The sequence below is a fragment of the Aplysia californica genome, unplaced genomic scaffold (genome assembly GCF_000002075.1).
Source record: "Aplysia californica isolate F4 #8 unplaced genomic scaffold, AplCal3.0 scaffold00050, whole genome shotgun sequence".
NCBI classification, from domain to species: Eukaryota; Metazoa; Mollusca; class Gastropoda; order Aplysiida; family Aplysiidae; genus Aplysia; species Aplysia californica.
Genome location: NW_004797320.1, coordinates 282,981 through 289,071, shown reverse-complemented (window position 1 = coordinate 289,071; position 6,091 = coordinate 282,981). Strand labels below are relative to the sequence as shown.

General features: G+C 41.8%; 1 protein-coding gene across 2 annotated transcripts in view; it reads right to left on the bottom strand.

The window, feature by feature from the left end:
- LOC101854626 (pantothenate kinase 3) overlaps nt 1-6,091 on the bottom strand; it is a 44,345-nt gene that overhangs the window by 20,863 nt on the left and 17,391 nt on the right. The gene's annotated exons all lie outside the window — the stretch shown is intronic.

Below are 6,091 nucleotides of genomic sequence, written 5' to 3'. Positions count from 1 at the left end.
AAAGCCTGTTGCACAGGAGATAAAAAGAAAAGAAGGGGGAGAAATAAGGACGACAGGTGTTTGATACGAAAGAAGGAGAAAATTACACCAAAGCGCCTGCCAACCACCCACCAAAAAACAAACTGATTCATTCATCCATTCACTACATTATTTATAAATATTCACACATAAATATGGGTCGCACAATACTACAGCTAGGCCCGCCTTCTTTCCCACTCTTTTATCTTTCATTCTATTTGTAGTAATGGCCCTTCTCCCTTTCCTTCCCCAGCCACTAGGACACAGCTGCATCAATGAGCCTCTCTTATCTCAAGAGTAAACATCGTGTGACAAGATCTAACTACTGTTGCATTAATCCGTTCCCAATTTCCCTATTTCAGACAAGTCGATTGGGTAACTCAACGCCTTTGGGCCTTTCATACACTACTAAGAAAAAGTAAAAATTGCAATGGTGATACTTTTACTTTATCAAATCTCTGCTATCTTGCAGTGTCGAGGGAAGAAGCATAATACGTCTTTCTCTCGTTTCTTGTATCGCTTGTTGCATGGTTATGTTGTTCTTCGCTAACTTTTCTCTGCCCCCCCCCTCCATCCACTGTAGTGACGATAACAAAACATAACCCTGACAAGTGACTCAAAACAAGATTGCCCAGATTATTCTCACAATGGCGCCTTTCGTTAGCAGGACATACATTCTCGCTCTCTCTCTCTCTCTCTCTCTCTCTCTCTCTCTCTCTCTCTCTCTCGATGATTCAACAGAGGCTGAATTGCATAGCTAAACTCACGCAAAACAACATGTAGATCTAGTTTGAAAATATAGAAACAAAAAAGAGCAAGCAACAAAACAATAAAAACAACAATACTAAAAACAACAATACTAAAAACAACAAACAAGGCCTAACAAAAGAAAAATGGAGGAAACGAAGAGATGGGAGGGAGAAATAAGAAAAGTCTTTTTAAAAAATCTCCATCTAATCTTTTTTTTTTTTAAATTTCTGACGAGATAACTGTCTCCAATAGTCCAAGGTTTCACAAAGATTATGCACCAAACGCCAAAGGTTCAGGCTGGTACATCGTTCACTGTGACATAATGATCACATTAGTTTCATGTCCACCCTTTAAAAATGTAACGGATATTGAACTGTTTCGTAAATTGCGAGTGAAAGGGCTAGCGGGCCTGCGTTTGTGCGTGTGCGTGTGTCGTGTGCGCACGCACGAGAGTGTGTACGTGTGTGTGCGCGTGTGTATGTGTGTGTGTGTGTGTGTGCGTGTGTTTTGTTTGTTTTAGTAGAGGTTTTACGGCGCTCGCAACCGCATAAGGTCATATGAGCGCCAGAAGATTAGAGGTGTTACAAGAGAGTAACAAACATTAAAAAAAGAAGGAGGAGGAGATAAGGACGATAGATGTTTGATAGGAAAGAAAAAGCAAATCACACCAGAGCACCCACCAACCACCCACATGCGTGTGTTTAGCTAACAGAAGAAAAGTGGACACCATTACGACCAGCAGGACAGAAATAGAAACGGCAGTGGGAGAAACCCCCCCCCCCCCCCCCACCTATTAGGACCCACCAGTGGCGCTTTTCATTCAACCACATACATGCAAATGGAACAGAATGTCACAGTGATTCAGGCATACAGAAAACAAAGACAGATAGAAAGACAGACAGACAGACAAGTACGTAGGCACACTGGTGGATAGGGAAGTATCTTGACTCCTTGGCAAGGACACACTAATCAACTTGAACTAAATGAACGGAAACACATGGCGGCAGTGGGCAATCAGTAATGGTGTAGAACTGCCTGATTTTACTGTTTCCTTTATGCGAATCCAACGATCATAATATGCGCGGCGAATGCACCCATGTGTGCAAGTCATCGAAAACCAAAGTTCCTTAAGGACATAAAAAGAAGTTTGTTTGTTAAGTTACTCGACATACTACTTGACCAACATAGCCGCAGGAAGTACAAGTGACGTAGGTTTACGGTTTATATTATAATAGGGGCGAAAGTCCATCTCGGCAAGCGGAATGGGTCACTGCACACTAACAAATCCTACGCCAAGATTCAAATTGGTTCGTTTTGATAGCTTTATCGCCTGTCTTTTTTTTTTTTTCATTGCTCGCGTCAGCTCATAGATAAATCAACACAGAGAAGGATAAAAAAGCAACGATCTTGTTGCAATGGTAGCAAAGCAAAAGAAAATCAGGTGAACTACGCAATTAGAAATAGATAACTGTAGCAGGATCTTTTCTGTTGATGCCCACCATCCCTGCAAAAGTCAACAGATTTCAGTCCGAATACATTTTCCTAGAAATATACAGTTTGTTATTAGTAATATTAGGGAACTCAAATGCAATATATATGAAAACTACTCTGAACAGTAAATTTTCATGAATCATGAATGCCAAACTTAAACTAAAAAAAAAAACAACAACCCAGAAATAATAATATATATAAGACAAAAAATGGCTGGTCGTGTGAAACTGGGGAAAAAAAAGAAGAAAATACCGAAAATTATTACAAAGCATACTTCTGTCATTAAGTAGACGGTTTTATATTTATCATTACATGCAAAACATTTGTGTTCTCCGAGGTGCAGTTGTTTAAAAATAAAGGCAATGTTTCTTTTTTTTAATTAAAAAAAAATAGTGCTGAGGTAAAAGCCTTGTGGGTTGCGAGCACAAATTCGTCTTCTCGCTCTTCTTTGACAAAACCACGAGAAGTAGTAACTGAGCAAACTGCAAGATGCTGTAAAACATAAACATGAGAGCAATGAATGACACAAATAAATGAACAAATAAACCGTCGGTAGTTCAGACAATCAGCCGGCCACTGAATGATTTATAGGTATCATCTCCAATTACAAACATTGACAGACACAAAACAAAACCGCAACACCGCAAAATGAATAAATAAATGAAATACAACTAATTTTGGTAAACAAAACAAACTATTTCAAAGGAATTCGGCAGTATCAGTTCTACTGGGGTGAAACTAAGGACATAATACATTCAATGTGTTGCAAAAGATAAAACGATTGTTTCAGGGATATTGAAAAGAATAATGTTCACCTGATGCAAATTAGTTTCTTTTTAAAGTGCATTTTTGCCACAGTCAGCACTTTGCAAATGTGAGTATCGAGGTGCGCAATGAATATCTTTCAAATATATTAACCAATCATAAATATTATGTATACGTTCCTCCCACAGACTGTATGTCGTTATTTATAACAAATAAAATTGTGGGGAAAATGTGCATTCTTTAGATAGCCAAAAATTTAATTAACTGATGATCAGCAGTCGTCAAATTTGGCACGGAAGCTGACGTGTTTGTCAAGGGCGATAACTTTATTGTGTTAATTTCATTCAACCGCCTTATATATAATGTGACTATTTGTACACAGGATCAGATTTCGAGTTTAAGATTCATTTTCTTAACGCCTGTTTGTGTTGAAAATCGTAAAATACAGCGATATTTCTGCTGTGCCACATCTGTCGGAAAATGATAAAAGGCGAGCGATATACGGGTGTCCATTGGGGGATCGGGTCGAATCGGGTCGGTTTGCTAGCCAGATTGAGGGCGCAAAGCGGCTATCATGGCACAAGCCGATCGCACCCGACTCGTCCCCTCAAAAACAAACGCGTTTGTTTTCAGGCGTCGAGTCCGGCGAACGACCGGACCCAACCCAACCCGACCCAACCCGACCCGACCCGATCCCATTCGCAATGGACACCCGGTATAAGGAATGCTCTAGGCTGGTAGTACACAGCGAGATGTGGCTCAAAGGCTCAATGGCCACAGAAACAGCATTGGACGTTTGTGGGCATATGCCTAGGTGTTTAAGTACGACGAATGATCGACCTAGAAGTGGCTGCCTCGGAACACAACACAGAGACAAGACCGACACATCCACCGCGTTCATCTCAAGAACAGATGGCGTCCTGCAGAACTGCGGCAAGTAATGTCTCCGGATAAAGATTAATTTCAGCGAGAACTGACCAATGCCAAACGTTAGATGAACATGAGCAATAGCTAGAAAGGATCTAGCAACAGATTCCCTCAACATCTTTTATACAAGAACTTATCTTTTCCATGCGTCGACGGCGTCAGTAATTAGTACAGCAGGTGGCTACAGGAGGTGCTGATTTTGTGAATTTGAAAATTGAGAGTCTCAGTTCGTATACTTTTTCAGGAGTTTCCGAATTGTTACAGTTGCTGTTGTTTTAAATGTGTTACCGAATTATGTAAATGATTTGCACTTGCAGCTTGTCTCAGTATCCATGAAAGCGTGAACAAGTAAGTGGCGTCTGAGGGGAATGGTTACTTTTCACCCCATCATCCCAAAAGACGTGAGTTCCACATTCGTCGGAGAAATCCAATTTTAACGAGCATCTTCGTATTTCTACTGGGATGCAGTATCCCTCTCACCACCACTCGACCATAACAGACTGGGCGAAGCAGCTTGCCTCCTAAATTATCTAAATGTGTGCGATGTATACAAGAACTGGCAAGAACGGACGCCGACATTTTACATATGTAGTGATTTTGGAGTTAAGAACACAAAGAAGACGTGACTATACAACTCTGTCCAAAGAATTAACAACTGCTAAAAAATTAGATAAAAACGGGTTAAAGAAAATGAAGGGGAGCAAACATTAAGAAAGCTAATATGCGCATGCGAGTGAAAGAGAAAGACAGGCAGACAGACAAGAACAGATAGAATTGAAACTAAAACAAGGCACCTTTAAACGTCTGCCAAGCGCCAAACGTGACACAAAGGCAAAATAGCAATTACCAAGTTCTGTTGACACACGTCTATTTGACTGAATGTACAATTCTATCTATACCTGTGCACTAATTTGCGGTCCCTTGGCCTCTCACTTTCTTAGCCCATGACTGCAACCCCCTCCCCCCCCCCCCCCAACCACCCACTCCTAAAAACCCAAGTTAACTGTTTTGTCAGTAAGTTGAGGACAATGAAAGTTTGTTTTAGTAGAGATTTTACAGCGCTCCCCACTGCATAAGGTCATATGAGCGCCAAGGGGCGGATGTCAACAGAGAAGTCCTTACAGGGAATCAGGCTTAACCTGTTCTCCTTTCTAGCTTCAACAGCACAAAGTCTGCTTCGACTATCAAGGCACCCCGAAAATAGCGGGTCACAAGAGTGTGACAAACATACAAAAGAAGTAGATGAAAATGACGATAGTGAGGAGAAAGAAAGAAAAAGCAGCTGTTCCCTGTTGCAGCCCAGGCACAGTTTGAGCATGACATTGATGAATCAGCCCGTTTACAATGCTACTGTGCATAAGAAAATGTTACTGTCCCCCATTTGGGAATGGCCTAAAGACACTTCAGTCAGTAGCACCGCCCTGGGGGTGGACAATGAAAATAAGAGACACCAACTGCACCAATACAACACACCGCTTCTCTTAATTTTCATTGTCCACACCTCACCGACAAAACCGTTGGCCAACTGTTTTGTAGTAATGCGGTACTGGGCCAAGACGTAACGTTTCACTTTCAGGTCATAACGTAAGTGCACTCACCACACAACAGCGCGACGTCATAAAACTCATTACTTTTTTTTTCAAACACAGACACACACACACACACATACACACACACACACACACACACACACCAACGACCTGCTTCGTGTGAAACCCGCAACAGCTGTCATCGCTTTCTGTGACACTGGACGACTGACCAAGACATAAAGATTGAAAAAGACGTCCCCATGAGACCTTAAAAATGATTTACTCCCTTCTGCAAAAGTATTCACAAGCTATTAACTTTGTTTACGGGTTTACAAGGGTGGTAGCCCCTCCCCCCCTTCCCCCAAAGCTGGCGTGCACGATGTTCTGTCGAGTTTGCAAGCTGTTCAGGCGTGAGCGCAAATGCTTACGCGTGAGTGTACGTAAGCGCGCGCGCGCCGTGTATGTGTGTGTGTGTGTGTGTGTGTGTGTGTGTGTGTGTGTCTGTGTGTGTGTGTGTGTGTGTGTGTGTTAAGCACATTGTACTAGTATACCTGTCGTCTGTGCATACATGTACATAAATACACACAAGGGCACAAACACACACAAACACA